Source organism: Mus caroli, chromosome 15 (assembly GCF_900094665.2).
Source record: "Mus caroli chromosome 15, CAROLI_EIJ_v1.1, whole genome shotgun sequence".
Classification (NCBI taxonomy): domain Eukaryota; kingdom Metazoa; phylum Chordata; class Mammalia; order Rodentia; family Muridae; genus Mus; species Mus caroli.
In genome coordinates, this window is record NC_034584.1 from 18,775,882 (window position 1) to 18,796,767 (window position 20,886).

Here is a 20,886-nt window from a genome sequence, read left to right on the forward strand (position 1 = left end):
TTCGTCATCCTTTGAAATGGAACAAACCTATGATTATTAGAGAAACCACAAAATACTGATAAAGAAGTGAAGTCCTGTAGGATCTCATCAGTTGGTAGCCACCATACTGGGACTTGTATGCCTGTGACTTAGTTTTAAGGTATCAACTGCTTATTTTCTGTGTTTTGAGGGTGGTATTTCATGCTAATAGGAACCAGAGCTTTCTGAAATTGTCATCAAACTTATTTTTATGCCTTGAGACCACTAATTTAATATAAGATTCCAAATGCCATAAAACAATGACAAAATCATGCAAATCATTTAAAATAAGATTTTTTCAATAATGTTAAGGGGTTTTTTATTTGTTTTTTTGTTTGATTGATTTTTTTACTTTTTTTGCTGGGGGACTGTTGATGCAGACATTTATCTTGTTCCATCCATAGTTCAGTAAACAGAGATAGTCTTTGACAGTTTATTTCTCACATTAAAGTTTAGATGGTCTTGAGAAATCAAAACATATTTTGACATATTTCTATTAAAGGGTTAAACACAAAAATATTAATATTGCTGTCAGTGAAAAAGGACTCCTGGTACAGATATGATTGAACATCTACAGGCATAATAAATTCATAGCAATAAAAAAATAAATGTAATGGATAGACTATTCCTATATCCAGAGTATTTTGTCAGAGAAATCATGAGGTAGAGTTTCAAAAAGAATCAAAAAATAATAGAAAACATTAGGAAGATGACGCTTTTGCATGTGAAATGTTCTTCTCAATGGTGAGGAAGTTGGTACTGTAATACCTGTGCAATGTGATGTATACAAACAAGTGTTGACCATACAAAAGTAATGACAGGGAAGCATACCTGAAGACCATCTAAAGGACTATGTTTCTAGATTACTAACATCTGCTTGCCAGGGTGAATCTGTTATTTCCTTAATACAGCAAAGCATAAGCCAACATGGAATGTTGCATTAATCAGAGAAGATGACAAAAGAGGAATTAAAGGGACTTGGAGAACATGGGCAGAACCAGAACCAGATTACATTTGAGTAAGACTATTGGATCAAAACCAAACTAGTATAATTAGAGCATCTAATGTCATCTTTTATACATATTAAGTCCCTCTGTACTTGGCCTGACCTTTAAAAAAAAGTTCATACTTTGTGTATTGACCTTTAATCAATTCTAGAAAGACATAAGAGTATATGGTTTTTCTTGATATATTTAAATAACCTTCACCTGATGTGAAAATAAAGTATTAACGGGACATGCTATCTTCCCCTTCAGAATATTTTTCCAAAGAATGCCTCTTCTGACTTCTCCTTTCATACACAGCCTTTTTCAATATCACTGTCTATTTTATGGCACCATTTAATAAACTCTTTCCCCTCTCCTTCTGCCAGAGTTAACACTTCCCTAGAGAGATGGAAGTAATTAAGTGTGTGAATTCAAAGGGGCTCCCTGCAGGGCTATAGGCATCACGCTAAGCAAGAGTAAATAGAAATTGTTTGAGATGTCAACAATTATAGCAAAGAGAGTCAATAGGAGCTCAGAGTAAGATTAGCAATAGATAAGCCACTACACCCCCCTCCCCCCTGTGGATATACTTTTTGAGAATAAATGGCATCTTTTGCAGTTCCCTGTGAGCGTTGAGCGTGCAAATGTTTCCAACATATTCTTCAATCTAATTTTAGATATTTTGGGTTTTGCATTAAAATCCCTTCATGTTTTGAACAGATATAATTAAATGCTATTTAATGTGCCCTTCAAAATGAGGCACTTCAGTAATTTACTGTAGCTCATTGCGCAATGCTAAGTCCAGGACAGTGATTGCACCAAATTGATCTCTTGACATTATTCCCTGCACTTCATTTTCAAAGTAGTTGGTCTCATATACATGCATATCAACCAAAAATATTGCAAATCAGAGGAGCTCTTCAAAAGCTGTCAAATAAATCCATCCTTCTTTAATGCCTAATTCGCTTGAAATTTGAATCCTATAGATTTGATGGTAATCTAAATGAGTGTAATTACTCTTCATTTTAAGACTTCTAAAAATGATACTTCTTGTTTTAAATTACCCAATTTGCATTCACCTCAGCATGTGTGGATTGTATTTGTTGTTCAGAAGTCTAATTTAAATAAAATCTAATTTAATATACTTAAGGGTCAAACACAGCCAAGATTCCAAGGTGCAACTTTAGAATTATTTCATTTCTTGTTCCTCAACTAATTGTGTTTAATTATGTAGTTGATAGATATACTTGGAGGATCAAAGAGAAAGAGAGAGAGGAAAGAGAGAGAGATGAGAAGAGAGAAGAGAGAGAGTAATTTGTATGGTCATATTCTCACAACAGGATGGATTCTGGCTCATGATACATTGTAAACATGTATTTTGCTATCCCATGTATATGAACACACACCTAGTCATTTTATGTTTCTCCAGAGCAATCAATGAGGACCCAGGATGATACACATTGTATTCTCTCACTGATCTGATTGAGAAATGCATTTTCAAGAAAACAATTTGCTTCCACTTTTGGAAGATTTCAAATCATTTGTGACATGAACACAGGCAGGACATGAAATGGCTTGCTGAAAAGAAGCTGTGGTGAAAAAATGTAAAATTGTGAGACTCAACTCAAGATCTCTCTCTGTCTTTAAAAAAGGGAACTAGTCAAACAAATCAAGTATCTGGATTAAATACTTTTACTTCTTCTCCATTTCTTTTTATTGTGGCTTAGGGTTTTAGTATTTCTGTATTTCCCTGATGGTACCTCTGTTTACTATAATGGAAGCATTATTCAGTGCACTTCAGTGGCTGTTTTGTAGATGTTCTTTGCATTAGGCTCAGAGTAAACTGATTTTCATATTTATGTTTACTTTATCTTCATGAAAATAATTGGGATGTCATTTCAGGAAATTTATTCAGCATTATAAGTGATGTCAGAAGCTAATGTTAAACATCATTTTGATTGTTTGTCCCATTTTCAGCCATTTTCACATTCCCTTAGGAATAGAAGAATTTGAAGGTCAGCCTATGTTCTAAGGGTCAACTCTGGCTTTCTGAGAAGTTACTTTTTAGTCTGTTTTGCTCCTTGCTATTCCCTTAAAACATAACACAAGTTTTCTATCTGCTTGAAGTATTCTTATCACCCTTTGAAACTCCTTTTTTCACAACAGCACACTTCCTTTTTCTAACTAATCTTGCTTAGATTAAGTCACTAGCTATATTGAGCCTATTTCTATTAATTAAAATTAAAAGACTGCCATCTCTTTACGTGTGTTCTTTTGTTGTTAAAGAGACATCGTGACCACAGCAGCTCTCTGAGCATTTAATTGAGGTCTGGGTACAGTTTCAGATGTTTAATCCATTATTATCACTCCAGAAGCACGTCAGGACACATGTAGACATGGAAGCTTGGATTCCAACATCTAGATCCAGAGACAGCAGCAAGAGAGAGACTTTGAACCTAGAGGGAGCTTTTGAAACTTCAAAGATCACCCGTAGAGATTCACTTCCTCCAAGAGCATACCTCCGAATAGTGGAATAGTGCCACTGCCTGGCGACTGAGCATTCAAATCTATGTGCTTGTAGACGTCCACTCTTATTAAAACCACCACACCATCCATTAGATGTGAAGATAAATCTAATGCTATCTTCAAGTACAGATTTCATTAGTTACTCAAGAAGAAAAACACAAATAATGTGTGTTTTAAGCTACAAACATTGGGGATGCTCACAGCCAACCATTGCACTGAGCATGGGGTCCACAATGTGGTTCCCAAGAGAGGAGTTAGAAAAGGGAGTGAAGGAGCTGAAGGGGTTTGCAACCCTATAAGAAGAACAACAATATCAACCAACCAGACTTGATCCCCCCACCCCCAGAGCTCCCAGGAGCCACCAACCAGAGTACACATGGAGGTACCCATGTCTCTAGCTGCATATGTAGCAGAGGATGGCCTTGTTAGTCATCAATGGGAGGAGAGGCCCTTGGTCCTGTGAAGGCTCAGATGCACCTGGAATTCGAGGGCAGTGAGGTGGGAGTGGGTGGGTTGGGGAGCACCCTCATTAGAAGCAATAGGAGGGGATATGGGGTAGGGAATTTCGGGAGGGGTGCGATACTGTGAAAGGGGATAACATTTAAAATATAAGTAAGGAAAATATCCAATAAAAAAAAAGAAAAAGAAAAGAAAAGAATGGCCAATCAATATAAAATTTCTGCCATCTAACGATTTTGTAAAGGGATTTGCATTCCTCCGTACAAGTCTTTTACATTTAAGTATAAAGAATACAAGTTAGAGAAATAAACAGATATTCTAGGGTTAAAAGAGAGAGAGAGAGAGAGAGAGAGAGAGAGAGAGAGAGAGAGAGAGAGAGAGAGAAATTGAAAGACACCAAAAGCAAACTCTACTTTTTGTTTTGTTTTTGCTGTTAAATCTTTGGATGCTTATTGTTTAAAAGCTTAGAAAAGTTATTAGTTCTGAGTGCATTAAAACAAAATAACTGAAAGTTCAATTCTTACCTTTTGACACAAGGCACAGTCTTCTTTTAAGTAAAAGAAATCTACTAGAAGTAAATCTACTAAATAAGCTATTATTTATTTTACTACCTTGATTGTATAACTTACAAATATGGTGATTGTGCTTAAGAGGCGTACTATTTTTATCAGCCCTGACGTTTTTCATGGATATGATCACTCTTCTATTCCTTTGTACAATTGAATTACTTAAAGGACAGAATGTAATTAAATTGTCCAGCATATTGTAAGGCATGTAGCAGGAAGGCACTACAAGTTGTATTAGGTTTCTCTTATCCATTTAAGCAGAAACAAATACAATGTTTTTCTTTATCATTTTCATTAGTCCGAACCTAAGTGCCTCCTACACCGTCAGCTTTGAAAAAGCAATTTAAAAATATGCATCCCTTTAAAGGCTGTACTGTGTTCCTCTATGTGCACTTATAAAGTATTCAGGTACTTCTGCCTTAATTCATGCTGTTCATTTTCATAAACACCATTAAACTCTTGCTCAGTTTGTTCTTCTGCATCTATTTCCAGACGTGAATTGCTAAGTTAAAACATATATACATCTGATATCCTGAAGCATACTCCAGTGTAATACTATCACTTGGAAGACTTTTCCAGAGTGTGGGGAGAGGACTATGTTGGTAAAGCAATTGCTATTCAAGAATTAGGACCAATATCTAATCATGAGAATCCCCTTTTATGAGGGTTGTGGTGATTAAATATTGGTCCTTCTCAAACAAGTTGTCAGGCAATGACTAATGCCTAAGTTTGGTTGTACCTTCTACATACATTTTGTTGTATTATGTTGATTCATACACACACGCACGTACACATTGAACATATGCTCATATCACACAATAGAAGACAGGGGTGAACAGTAAAATCACTTCCAGATTGTTTTCACACTAGAGCTGAAAGTACACAAGTTCCTCCATTTATTAAAATGTACTGTAGCATTCTTTATGCATAAAAGTTATTGACTAAAACAACACCCCATCAGAATGGTAGCACATATAATTCATGGTAGTGTCATACCCTTGTGCAGTTTAATGTATTAATGAGATAATCTTCCAGATCTCAGAAGTTTAACACTCATGACTTACTTTCTCAAGTCTACTGAATGCAGAACAGCTACTGTCTCATATGTGCCTTTCCATAACTCTTGTAGCTTCTTATAATGGCTAAGGGTTACTTATTTTTCCCTCTGCTTTCTTACAGATGGGTAGAACAAATGGAGTTGAATTTACAAGATAACATTTTAACTGTCATGACTGGAAGTTATTTGAACATTTCCACCTGGGTTTTGGTGTTGCAAAATTAGTGATATTGTCACCTCCTTTTATTAAAAGAAGTTTCCTGATTAATCTACTGAGCAATTAACTGATTCCTACTACAATTTGTTGTTAAATTACAGTTCCAACTTGATCATTCACTTAAATCATACCTACATCCCTGTAAAAGAGAATACACTCATATGTGAAACATCTAAGATTTCTGATTCAGTATCATAAGTAAAGAAAAATAATCAAGATTTAAAAGGAAATCCCATTGAAACATCCACACAACCAAAGTCAAGGGTGAGGTAGGCACAGGGTAAATATCTCTCACCACAACACTGGAGAGAATAAGTTATCAGTTCATGCCCGTATTTAAGCACTCCTGAACATGTAACATTGATGTGGCACAATGCAAGGAAATTCATATCATATTTTCTGTATGTATAAATCATAAAGAATTTTAGAAATGATGCTTTTATTACCTGTTTCTTATGTAGCTAGATCTTCAGTAGAAAAAAAATGATTTAACTGATTTGTATCTTAGATCCTTGAAGCAGGAATTTTCTTAGAATGGGTTATACCTTTCAAAGTCCAGTTATTCGGGACTCAAGGACTGAGGGTATTATACATAAAGTTTTTGTCTCTAAAGAACACCTATAGTCATTTGCTCTAAGGTAATTGTCTTCCACCAGTGGATATTAAAGCCATGGTCTTGTGTAAATCTACAAAGGCCATTCAAATTTTACAAGAGTAAGAAATTAATGAAATTTGAGAGGAACATCAGATGGTAAGAAGGGTTTGTGGGAGAGAGGCTGATGTTATTTCTATAGGAATAGTTAGTTACCTGAGTATCAAATGCTCAGCCAATGGAGGACATTCATTTCTTTATTTTTTCAATATTCTAAACAAGGAGCTAACAGTGCACTACTTATATACTTCCTGTCCATCTCTGACTATGCATATGCTAACTATTGACCTTGCCTGTCAGATGCCTGTTAGCCACTTGATCAGCCACTGTACCCCTCCCATCTTGTAGGTGTCACTAGTGCCGTTAATGATAATGAACTGTCTTTTCACAACAATGAAGAAGCTGCATTTGTTCTTAGTAAACACCTTTTCTATGAGGTGTTAAGGCATCTCTTCCCTAAAATAGATGGAAGCGTATTCCTCACAGTCTAATTGTATATTTTTCTTGCCCTATTAGAAGCAAGAAAAATATACAAGGACAATCCTGCCTTATATATGTTCCTTTAAGGCAGTGGTTCTCAAACATCCTTATGCTGAGACCCTTTAATAGAGTTACTCATAGTGTGGTCACTTCCAACCACAACATTATTTTGATGATAATGCATAACTGTAACTCTGATACTTTTACAGATTATAATGGAAGTGTCTGATACTCAGGATACATGATACATGACTCCAAAGTGAAAACCACTGCTTTAAGTCTTCCAAGGGGAGGGGCAGTTGGCCTGATGTTGCTGTTCCAGTACCTCATGCTTCCTCTTATTTGGTCTTTTAGATTATTGCAACCCCTACTAAAAGCCTCCTACTCATCTTTTTCTGTGTATCTGAATTTACCATTTCAATTTTTGATCTTCTCTTTGAGTCTAGTCTAATTTTCATTACAAAGTGTCTAAGAAATTTGCATTTTTTCAGCATGGACTGTTTTTTTGTTTTGTTTTGTTTTGTTTTGTTTTGTTTTGTTTTGTTTTGTTTTGTTTTGTTTTGTTTTGATTTCCCCCCAAACAGCTTCGGTCACCTCTATACCCAAGACTTAAAAAGCTAAAGCTGACAAGATTCACAAAAATTTCAATACTTCTATGTTTGAAACCATTGTATCACTTAGAATATTTCTTCAAAAATAAATTGGCTTCTATTTGAATTTGTTGTTTATATTTGAGCTTTTAATTTAATTACAATATTCCCTCTTCCTTTTCCTCCCTACAAACTTCTCCATAAACCCTTCCTGCTCTTCTCCAAATTCATGACCTCTCTTTTCATTATTATTATGTATATATGTACTTGTAAATATATGAATATTCCTAAGTACAACCTGCTGCATCTGGGCATTGTTAGCTGTAAATATTTTTTTCAGGGCTGACCATTTGTCCTGGACAACCAATTGGTATACACTTCCCCTTTGAGGGCCACTTCCTCCACCCCAAGCTTTATTCAGTTATTTGTAGTTCTCTGGGTAGGGTTGAAGTCTTATGACTTTTTCCCATCCAGTTTGGCATGATCACTGGTTTTGTTCTTGTTCCATTCACTTTTGGACAGCCATGAAGGTGAGATATTATGGGGCTAGCTTCTAACTAGGAGACAAGTCTTAGAGCAACTCCTTGATCTGCTTCCTCTTGCCATCTTTCTGTTCCCTCCTCTACAAAGTCCGATGAGCCTTATGTGCAGAAATACTTTGTAGATATGTACTCTCAGACTGGATTCCATGACTCTGAATATTGATGGTTGTTTTTGTTATAATGTCCAACTGTTGCATGTAGGAATTATCATAATGAGTGATAAAGATTCCATTTAACATAAAGACAGACTCTGAATGAGTCTGTGCGAAGTCTGTTTATGATGTTGGGTGATAGGGGGTGATGAGAAAGGTCTACGGTCTATATGTAGATGAAGGTAGAACAAGTGCTGGCAGAAACAGATAAAATTTATTTTTAAAGTTCAATATGGCAATAATGACAACTAGCCTTCTCAAAGAGACTAGTTTCACTCCTTTCTGTGTTCTTATATGTTATCTTTATGTCCCCACCCCTTTTTTTATCTGATGACTCTGGGCTGTTGGGGTATTTTGCATCTCTCTCTCTCTCTCTCTCTCTCTCTCTCTCTCTCTCTATATATATATATATATATATATATATATATATATACATATATGCATTGATATTTTACATGATTGATATTTATTCAGAGAAGACATTACTTCCCCTGGAACAGCAGCTACAGATGATTTTGAGATACCATCTGCACTCTTGGAATTAGACCAAGGTCCTCTGAAAGAGTAGCCAGTACTTTGAACTTCTGAGCCATCTAACTAGCTCCTACGATACTTACTTTTATGCTTAAATTTTTTTTTATACAATCCACTTTGTTATATTGACATATTGTAAGACTTTTATTTTTTGAAATTTCAGAGTTCTTTTTCCCCCCTCTTATTGGACTTCAAATAGTTTGCATCTATAAACAACAGTCTAAACAAAAGTCATAGACTCCATAATTTTAATCTCTAGTTAAACATCTGTACATAGTTACTGAGAAACACTCATTATCTAGAGACTCTCATGAAGGCAACACAAATAGCCTTTGAATCTTATTGACCCTTTGATTGAGTCTTCTGCTCTTCAGTGTCAATCCACAAGTCATCTACCTTATCTACATTCTAAATGACTGCAAGAGATGATTATATCACCAAAGATTTAAGATCTCAGAGTATGATGATACGGTTCTATTTCAAGGCTGTAATTTAGATCTGGGTTGGAGGAATACTAGAAGGTATGTGTGACAAACAGCACAATTTTAGTTTATTTGCTAATCAAAGCTTATTTGGAAGTGATGGGAATTCTGATTCCTGTCCTTGTTTAAAGGTGAGTCTTCTGTTCTCTTCTATACTAGCCCAGATCAAAGGCTCAAAAATCATCTTTATAGTACCTATAAATAAACACATTAGAGACAAGATGTTGAGCAGACTTTTATACACACTAGAAAAGGGTAATATTTTTTTCATTTCAGACAAGTATATTCATGAAGAACTCAATGGTTACAGCCAATCTTCAGGGAAGAGCAGCCCTTATTACAGTTGGAGTGTCATCATGGAAAGGAATAATTTTAGAGACCACCATTCCCGTGTTGTTTTTTTATAAATGAAAATAAACTTTACAAGAGAGATAGCTTTTGATAAAATTAACCAGCCTTGTTAATGTATAAGGCTTATATGCAAGAAAAGAAAATGGTGAAATTTTATTCTTTTCAAAAATAACTTTTATCAAAGACTCCATGGAAAAGTTTAACTTAATTAGTTTTACTAAAAATAACTGAATAGTTGAATGAAGATAAAGCATGTTAACTGAAATGAAGGAATTACTTACCTTATTTAAAATTTTGAAAAAGTATAATTGCATTAAGTTAGTTGTATTTTTTATAATTTGTATTTTTCATAAGTTTCTATAGATAAAAATACATACTATTTCTGTGCAGAAATATCAATATTTTATGTAAAATTTAGATTCCATGGTTATAAAAAGGGCAAAGTTGAAAACAAAGCTAAGCATTTCATTTCTTTTCTAAACCTTTTTAAAATTAACTTGTACCTCATTAAAGAGTTCATTAAACACTCATATGTGAAAATATGAAGCCCATTATTGACCTTTCCGTAGTTATGTGTTAAGCATTTGACATCTGTGAGTAGGTGAAATATAATGAGAATTCAAATAAATAAAACTGATACCCAGGAGTAAAAGGAATAAAGTTGGAAGGGTGAGTAATAAATGCTGCTTCAAATGCACAAAGTTACCATTGTCTTTGAACCTATTTAACAGAGAAAAGCTTAAGATATATAAGGGGTTTTCAACTTCATAGGAAGAACAACAATATCAACCAACCAGATCCCCCCAGAGATCCCAGGGACTAAACCAAAAGACTATACATGGTGGGACTCATGGATCCAGCTGCATATGTAGCAGAGAATGGCCTTATCTCGCATCAATGGGAGGAGTTACCCTTGATCCTGTGAAGGCTTCATGCCCCAGTTTAGGGGAAGTCGAGGGTGGTGACTTTAGAGTGGGTGGGTGAGCACCCTCATGGGGGGAGGGGAATGGAATAGGGTGTTTGTGGAGGGGAAACCGGGAAACATTACATTATGTACATTACATTACTTGAAATGTAAATAAAGTATCCAATTTTTTAAAAGGAAAAAATAAAAATTAAAATTAAAAAAATGAAATTAAAGACTTAAAAAATGATTCTTGATATTCTTATGTAAGTAAAGGTCATGATCACCTTTAAACTCTGAGAGCAGATTCATGAGCATATATGTACTTATCTCTGTCCTTACTCTATCATAAGTAATGTTAAAATTACAATAATAGGTCAGCCTCCAGGGAGGGCTCGGACACTGGGACTCAGACAAGATCTCCATCTTGTGTCCCAGGTCTCTCAGAGACCAGTCCACCCAGGAGAGTGCACGCAGAACACAGAAGAAACAGAGCTTCTTGAATAGGGCCACTTTGGAACTTCATCCTCAGCCAGGAGGCAGAGCTGAGACCCAGACTTCTGAGCACCTTCCTTGCCAGAGGAGAGCTTCCCTGAAAAGAGTGCTCTGACCACTGGGACTCAGTGAGTTGGACTCCCAGGAGTGCTGACAGAGGCTAACAGAATCACAGGAGAAACAAGCTCCAGCCAGAGGGAGGTAGAACATCTAACACCAGAGATTACCATATGGCAAAAGTCAAATATAAGAATCTTACTAACAGAAACCAAAACCATTCAGCATCATCAGAACCAAGTACTCCCACCACAGCAAGTCCTGGATACCCCAACACATCCGAAAAGCTAGATTCAGATTTAAAATCATATCTTATGATGCTGGTAGAGGATTTTAAGAAGGGCATTAATAACTCACTTAAAGAAATACAGGAGAACACTGCTAAAAAGGTAGAACTTCTTAAAGAGTAAGCACCAAAAGCATTTAAAGACTTAGAGGAAAACACTGCTAAACAGGTAGAAGTTCTTAAAGAGGAAACACAAAATTCCCTAAAATAATTTAAAGAAAACACAACCAAACAGGTGATGGAATTGAACAAAACCATCAAAGATCTAAAAATAGAAGTAGAAACAATAAGGAAAACCCAAAGAGAGACAACTCTGGAGATAGAAATCCTAGGAAAGAAATCAGGAAACATAGATGAGAGCATCAGCAACACAATACAAGAGATGGAAGAGAGAATCTCAGGTGCAGAAGATTCCATAGAAAACATGGACAAAACAATTGAAGAAAATGCAAAAAAGATCCTAACTCAAAACATCCAGGAAATCTAGGACACAATGAAGGCCAAACATAAGGATAATAAGTATACATGAGAATGAAGATTTTCAACGTAAAGGGCCAGTAAATATCTTCAACAAAATTGTAGAAGAAAACTTCACTAACCTAAAGAAAGAGATGCCCATGAACAAACAAGAAGCCTACAGAACTATAATAGAACCAGAAAAGAAATTCCTCCTGACACATATTAATCAAACAAGAAATGCACTAAATAAAGATAGAATATTAAAAGCAGTAAGGGAAAAAGGTCAAGTAGCATAGAAAGGCAGACTTATTAGCATTACACCAGACTTCTCACCAGAGAGTATGAAAGCCAGAAGATCCTGGACAGATGTTAAACAGACTTGTTATAAGGACACATTCTCCACTGTGTTCATAGAAGCTTTATTTATAATAGCCAGAAGCTGAAAAAAAACAAAACAAAACAAACAAACAAAAAAAAAAAACCAGATGTCCCTCAACAGAGGAATGGACACAGAAAGTGTGGTACATTTACACAATGGAGTACTACTCAGCTATTAAAAACAATTAATTTATGAAATTCTTAGGCAAATGGATGGATCTAGAGGATGTCATCCTGAGTGAGGTAACCCAGTCACAAAAGAACACACATGATATGCACTCACTGACATGTGGATTTTGGCCTAGAAACTTAGAATAACCAAGATACAATTTGCAAAAACATGAAACTTTAGAAAAGGGAAGACCAAAGTGTGGATACTTTGTTCCTTCTTAGAATGGGGAACAAAATACCCATGGAAGGAGTTAAAGAGACAAAGTTTGGGGCAGAGCCTGTAGAAAAGACCATCCAAAGACTGCCACACCTGGTGATCCATCCCATAAACAACCATCAAACCCAGATACTATTGCATATGCCAGCAAGATTTTGCTGACAGTACCCTGATATAGCTATCTCTTGTGAGGCTAATCCAGTATCTGGCAAATACAGAAGTGAATGCTCACAGTCATCTATTAGATGGAACATATGGCCTCCAATGAAGGAAATAGAGAAAGTACCCAGGGAGCTAAAGGGGTGTGCAACCCCATAGGAAGAACAACAATATGAACTAACCAGTAATCCTCCCCCCGATAGCTTGTGTCTCTAGTTGCATATGTAGCAGAGGACGGCCTAGTAGGCCATCAATGGGAGGAGAGTTCCTTGGTCTTGTGAAGATTATATGCCCCAGTACAAGGGAATGCCAGGTCCAGGAAGCTGGAGTGGGTTGGGTTGGGGAGCAGGGCGGAGGGAGGGTATAGGGGATTTTCAGAGAGGAAATTAGGAAAGGGGATAGCATTTGAAATGTAAATGAAGGAAATATCTAATAAAAATATAAAATTAAAAAATAAAAATAAAAAATAAGAATAATAATAGTTATGAATGTTAGATATGGACTTTTTTATTTACTTGTATTATATTGTATATTATACTTGTATTACTTTTATCTTTTTATTTACTTGTATTATACCTAATAAACATTATATATTCAAGTGTTCCTCCCATAAATAAATCACAGTAGAGAATGTCTTGTGGATATTTGCTAATACATTAAATAAATACAAAAATATGATAGAGAATAAGTACATTAAACAATATTTCCTTCCTTTTTATTTGTATTATATATTTATATTGGTTTGATGTGAACATATAAAATATACTATTAAACACGAAAATTCACCTCTTTTACTTTTAGAATTGAAATGTTTCAAACTTTGGCTTCGAGTTTTGATCAACTATGATGTAATATATAAGCCATTAATGATTCAGATTCAATGTAATCATTGGGTTTCAAACTCTTTTCTATCCCAAACTTGATTTCCCCAATCATTGTCTTTTAATTTTGTCGAATCATTATTCATGATAGATTTAACTCAAATGTTCCTCTAGCATCTAAAATTGGTAATTATCTATAGAGTATATTTATAGAAACAACAATTATAAATGTTAAATCCTTAATTTGAAAATTAGGTTTAAATTTCAGAAACAATAGAATTATAAATTTCCAATGGATTTCCTCCTAGTTCTGTATCATCAACTTGCTTTTCACAAGAGAGGCCATGGACATAATTTTCTGTATGAATCATCACTTGCAGCATAAACAGCTAGAGTTAAGAAAAGTTGAAAATTACCACGTAGTCTTACCATATATTCTTCCTCTCCTAAAAGAATATGTATGTCCTCTACAAGACTGCATTTCTCCAAAGACTATAGCACATTTATTGTGTTTGCTAACACTTTTATAGACTTGGTGTAGCCTGAACTATTGACTGAGGCTTGTAAGTTAACATCCAGACTTCAATAACTCTTTATCCATTTGCACACAACTTTGTACAGAGTTTACTAAAAGGTTTAAATAGTAGTAAGATAGATTACTAAGTACTTACTATCTGTGAAAACATAATGTTCATAAACATTCAATAGACTTACTATTCTTTAGTTTGGTGATTTTTATTATTAAAATAAAACTTTACACATGATACAAACATCAATTACAAAAACCAAACCCAATGTATAAACAACTCAATGAAATTGTATGCAATTTAAAGAGGCATTTGAAGTTATACATTGACTTTTATACTTTTACTACCCAATATTTTATGTATCTACCAAAAAAAGATACATAAAAATTTCATGATGGAAGTAGAATTAGAAACCATATTAGCTTTTTAGTCTCTACCAAAGCTCATGTCAATTGCCTTTTTTCAGTCCTCCCTCATCTCGTCATGTATCTCCTTTTCTACTTTTCTTCCTGTTATTATATACCCATCCGTACTTTTGCTACAAAGTACATATATTTATGAATAAGTTCTACACATTAGAGAGAACATGCATGCTTTATTCTGATATTGTATGACCTTAAAAAGACACATTTTTAAGACCACCAAATGTCATACTAGTTTTAAAATCTGTTTTAGATCTGCTGAATACTAGATATTATTCATATATATATTCATATACATGTAGATATGTTTATGCATACATATATACATACATTTTATTTTCTACTTATTTACAATTTCAGTAATTTCAATTCATTGGTAAGGTGAATAAAGAAAAAATTAATAATACTGATTTCATGAAACAATAAGCTAGAGGCAGAATAACACATATACTACTCACAAATATTTGATATTTTAATATGCATTTCCTAGATGTAAGACTGTTTTTGTGTCAAAGCATAGTTGTAAAGATTAGGAGTCAACCTGATTAAATGCTTATCTACCTGCATAGTAACAAACTAACATAAGCTAAGCATAATTATAGTGGTATAAAACTAAAATTATAAATGTTGTATTAAATAAGAACATGGAAAAATGGTTGAGGTGCCAGAGATTATGAAAAAAAAATTGCATTTGTTTCAACTAAACCAAACTTTTATTAAAAAAAAAAAAGCCAGGTAACATGAAGTTAAACAATGATTTTCTCATGATATCAAGGTTTACGTCTTTTGTAATTATTTGGAAATAATTATTATTATTTATTTATCTATTCTGTGTTTGAACATTTCTTCTGCATTTATTTATGTGTATAATGTGCCTGCCTGGTGCCTAAAAAGGCTAGGGGTGGGAACAATCCCTCTGAACTGGGGTTGCAGTTCACCAGTTGGTTGCTGGGAATCACCTCATTTCAGCAAGTGCTTTTGGATACCAAGCCATTTCTCAAGTCCATGTTAAAAATTTTACCATTTTTATACTCACTAAAGGTCAACATATATCTTCTAAATATGGTCACTGGGGGGGTTAGTAGGTACTAGATAAAGGTTCATAGGTTCATACCCTAGGAATTTACTTGGGCTGACTTTTGAGTAAAACATAAAACCACATTGTTTTAAAGGTGGAAAGCGTAGAGATTACTCAGTCTCCAGACATGGTAGGTAAGACTGCTGGAAAGCATTGTATTAGCTCCTTCCAGTGAAATCCAGCCTGAGGTTCAGATCCTTTTTCTCCTTATCTGTCCTGTACTTGTTATGCCATAGAGTGTCTCTTTCTTTCTCAGCACTGAATAATGAATGTATACTGTTGTCAAGTCCCTTCTTTTATTTGTTCCCTTCCTATGTACAAATCTGAGAAACTGTCATTCAGTACAAACATTAAGTTGAGCAGTTTCTAGCAGCCTGCTGGGTATTCCTAGGTGCTGGGTTTTGTAAGGACACATTTCTTTCTTGACAGGATAATAATTTGATTATCCTGATTATGTGTTCTGCAGGCACAATCTCCATTCCAGGCTGATTGCTCTCAGTTTTATTATAGAAACGCCTCAAGGCATGGTTAGTTTTGTAGAGAGAATATGTTTTACCTCTTTAAGAGATTTTGTTTCCATGTTCAAATGCAGCACTGAAGTCTTCTAATCCACAAGTATATGCTTTAAATAATGAGATTTTATTTTATGGAGGTTTTGTTTTTGTTTTGTTTTGTTTTTGAAGTTTTAACACAGTGCAGATTTACCAAAGAAGTCACTGACTTAGGAACAATATAGAAAACAGAAATATAGAGTTTGAAATCACAACTTCAGAAAATACTGTCCTTATCTCTTTCATATTAAATGTATTCTTTGAGAATGAATCTGAATTATACATGCAATGGTCCAATATTAAAGTGACTCAATGAACTTCCTAATTGTACTCTGGGTAAAAAACAGTTCATTTCAGGATACAGTATCACTCCATGGTGTCAAGAGAATGATGATCATCACATTCCTCAAGCAAACACAAAGTTGGGGCCATATTTCGCAGCTCTTCAATTTCTTGTAGTTGAGAGCAAGCAGAAATCAACAAAATCATTGCATCCCATGAAACAGTTAAAGAGAAATCTTAATGGTAAAGATTACAGACACGTACACATACCCAATATCATCCAAAGAGACACATAGAACAATAGACTGGGGATGAAGGAGCCCACTTGGAATAAGCAGTAATGTTTTTCTCTGCCCTGGGAAAAATGAGACAATATGTACCAGAAATGCATTTATTCTATCCCTCTACATGTTAATATGCAAAGGTAAAATAAGAAAGTTACTATTGTAGTTTTAAGACAGCCTCTACCTATATTTGACTAAATCCAATATCGAAATAGAATTTGGTTTCTTTGTGTTAGCAAAAGCGGTATTAACTTTTCCTGGCTCTTGAGGCACTGCGGGTGTGGCTGCTAAGTCACATGTTTATCATGAGGTAGCAGAGTGGAGAGACAGTATGACTATGCTCAGTGTTCTGTTCTAGGAACATCTGAATGATCAATAACCTAACACTACTGAAAAAATGTGAGCTTGGTAAATGTGAATCTGGATCAATAGGTCTTGGACAGGAAGCCACCCTAAGATGACCACCACTTTAGTTCAGGTAGGTCTGGATAAGCTTTCCACAGGACAGGTAGCAAGCCTGCCTGGAACCACAGGATGTAGGCATCAGTAAGCCAAGACCAATGGCTTCTTGGGTGGGCTAGTAGAAGAGTGAGCTTGAAACAATCACCAGACAAGCACCAAGGGACATGGACAGTGACTGGCCTGTGTGTGTGTGTGTGTGTGTGTTTGTGTGTGGTTCATACCATGCTTAGGATAACCCCAGCCTGGTGACACCAAAATGCATGAGCTGGGACTCCTGAGAGGAACCCCGACACTCAGAAAGCCCCAGTCCCACTAAGTGGTGCAAGTAAGTGGTGGAGAAATTGAAATGAAAGAGAAACAAAAGGATGTGGGTACAACAAAAAGAGGCAAAACTAGAGGTTTTGGGGTAGTGAGGAAAAGCCTTTTATTAGTAGTTGGTAATACCCGCTGTGACAATGGTGGAATCCTTATCTGTGCTGACAGTGGGAACATATTGGTCCAGGTAGACTCCCTATCCACTGGGGACGTTTTGATGTTGGAGGGCTATTCAGAACATACCCTACCACTCACCTGGACATCATGAAAGTACTTGCCTTACATACATGAGAGCCCAGTAGCTGACCCTGCCCATAGCCAGTGACAGTAGTGTTTGGGAGAGCACATTGTTGGAACTGTGGGTTAGTTAGTCCAAACAATTCAGCATTGGAGAGTTGCCCCTACCACTCAACTCCCTGTGATGGCATGGACAAGGGAGATAAATATCACCCCTCACTACCAACAGCAGGCAGGAGACCTCACCCTGGAGTCATGCGAGCAGGGGAGAAGGTCCTTGTCCTTTACCAGTTGGAGGTTCCCCTCCTTACCTGTTAAGCAAAATAGAGCTTGTCATAGATGTGGGGATTGAACTGGACTGAAAGGGATGCGTGTAGGAGAGCCAGTCCCGTGTTCTCTCTGCTGTTTGGTGGCATTGGAAGGAACAAGTTTCCATCTCTTCCTTTTGTCTTCTCACCAGAAGCTAGCGGTAGAGTTGGCTTAGATTCGGTCATGAGAGCAGGAGAGCTGTCCCTGTCCCTCATATGCTATAGCACTTGGGAAAGCAGGCCCAGCACCTCACTGAGACAGTACAGTAGAAATGACCCCGATGGTAGTAGTGTTGGTGAGCAGGCAGGAGAGTATGAGCATGGGAAAGTTGCAACTGTCTCTTGCCTGCTATGCAGCAGTGTCCCCAACCCTTGCCCCTTGCCAGTTTAAGCAAGTAGGAGAGATGGCTCTGGGGTCATGAAAGCAAGAGAGATAGTCCTGACCCCCACAGGCTGCAGCACTTAGGAGCAGGCCTTGAACCTTTCCTGGACAGCATAGTAGAGCTCTTGTCTGCTTAGCCATGGCACAGATGAGGTAGAGACACCCACTTTCCCTCCCTTGTCCTTCACCATCTGTGGCCCACGGGAAAGATGGCCCCCAGAATTGTGAGTGAGAGAACTGGCATGTCCTTCACTGACTGTAGAACCGAGGAGAGCATGGCTTGTGCCTTGTCTGGGCAGCAGGGTAGAGGTGGCCCTGGTATAGGGGGCTTGCTGGAGAGACAGGCCTGAGGGTGTGAGAGCTGCAGAGCTGACAGTCTCTGATTCCTCTCAGGCCCAGATCTAGTGCTTTCAATTTGTCCACTCATCATCTAATCCATTGATAACTGCTGGAATGAATGAAGGGTCTGATCCTTCAGATCCCAAGCTGCAGGATCTCCAAGGCACAGAACAACAGTAGGATATCTGGGAGTCCTAGGGAGGATCCAGTATGATAGAGTAGCAGAAGCCAGAGGCCTCCTTCCAGACCAATGGCGTCATTGTGATGAATATTAACAAGCAAAGAAGGATGGATAAAAGGGAATACTATGGGATACACTGTGACACATAAGTCCATAAGATTTTTTTCTTTGATATTGGGCAGATTGCAAATGCAGAGGGCAAGTATGAAGGGAGGGGGAGATGAGTGGGCTTGCTGTGCATGATATGAAGTTCACAAAGAACCAATGAAAAAATTGAATAAAACTATACTTCTTAATATCTGAATATAATAAAAATGGGCACACCCACGTGCACCCACTTTCTGATGTATACAGATCTTGTGGTAGCTACTTTGTGTATGTTATTTTATCCTCTTTCAAAAGACAGATTTAAAGGTTATTGTAGTGTTCTTGGTAAGGGTAGGTTTATTCATATGCATAGGAAGATACTTTAATCTGTGAAACAGTCTTAAGTAATGTCTAAGAGTGATATCTGGAAAGAGCCAGGATAGAAAAGAAAATCTGTGTGTTGTACATATGGTCCTTACAGGAAGTTGTTGCTTCATCTAGCAATAGATATGCTTGGTAGTACAGGGACTACCATTCATTTGTCCATCCTGAATCCTTAAGAAAGGACTGATTTCCTGAAACTAACATCCTTCCTTATCCATTGGTTGGCTCCTCTATTGCATTTCTGAATATGTGTTGTGCTCAGTATGCCTAAACTATTTCCACTGGATTACAAGCATGAGAATCAGAGGATCATAAGGTACACATTAGAATGATCACAATGGCAGTGCTTTTCAATCTTTTTAAGGCTGCGACCCTTTGATACACTTTGTCCTGTTGCAAATACACCCAATCATAAAATTTATTTTCTTGCTACTTTACAACTGCAATTTGCTACTGTTATGAATACTGATGTAAATATCTAGTATGGAGGATATCTCTTATCAGTTATGGAGGGTCTCCACAGGGTAAGAACCACCAACCAAAGAAACTGAATCTAGGAAGAAATGGGTTAGTTTGATGAACTGTAGAGGACATTGATATGCAATTGCAAACAAAGTAGGTGTTTTGTTTATGTAGACGTTTGCTAAGTCTGTGTAGGAGAGTGCATAGTAATTATTTTCAGGATGATGATGTAATGATTTTCGTTTATTATTTTAGTTTTATGCCTGCATGTTTTGGGGAACTGATGTAATGGAAATTTGTTTTTCTCCAAGAATAATTAGTCAATCTCCGAGATATTTTTAAATTTGTAAAATAACTTTATATAAGTAATATATTTTGATAAATCCTTTAAATTTTCATGCAGTATTTACCCCAAATCTTCCCAGACAAGACAAGATCTAGAATGCAGTAAGAAATCTTATCAGTTGGGAAAGAGGCAGGAGTATGTTATCCTTTAGATTCCATGTCATAACTTGCTGTAGGAAATTGACTAAAGTGTCAGTCATGAATTCCCTTCAATTTTGTAAGTCTGAAGTTCAAGTAGTGTTAGTTACTGCCAGGATAAGCACCTATATTGTACCTTTTTGAATATCTTCATGATTTCTGTATATTTTACAGTTTCTAGACATCACAGCTAGAAAGAACTATTGATTGCTGTTCTCCCTTGGCAACTTGCATAGCTCTATCTGATACTTTGGTATCTTGTCCTAAGAAAGAAGGATAAAATATTATACCTTCAGCAAAAGGATGTATACCTTCAAACAAAGATAGCAATAGTCCACATTTTGGAGTATCTTTCAGCTCATCTGATCAGCAATTCAGAAACAGATTTTCTATGCTTTATTTTTATTCTGCCATCACACAATGCATCCTTTTTTTCCAAAACAGCATGAAAATATCCTTTAATTCAGGCACTTGGCATGGTGGGAGAGACAGTAGAATTCTGTGAATCCATGGCCAGATTTGTATGTATAGAGAGTTTCAGGC

At 36.3% G+C, this 20,886-nt stretch overlaps 1 protein-coding gene and 1 non-coding gene across 7 annotated transcripts in view; both read left to right on the plus strand.

The window, feature by feature from the left end:
• Cdh18 (cadherin 18) overlaps positions 1-20,886 on the plus strand; it is an 867,298-nt gene that overhangs the window by 563,980 nt on the left and 282,432 nt on the right. The gene's annotated exons all lie outside the window — the stretch shown is intronic.
• LOC115029480 lies at positions 16,960-17,091 on the plus strand. The gene has a single exon (XR_003835054.1). It is a non-coding gene; the product is annotated as a small nucleolar RNA SNORA17 (small nucleolar RNA).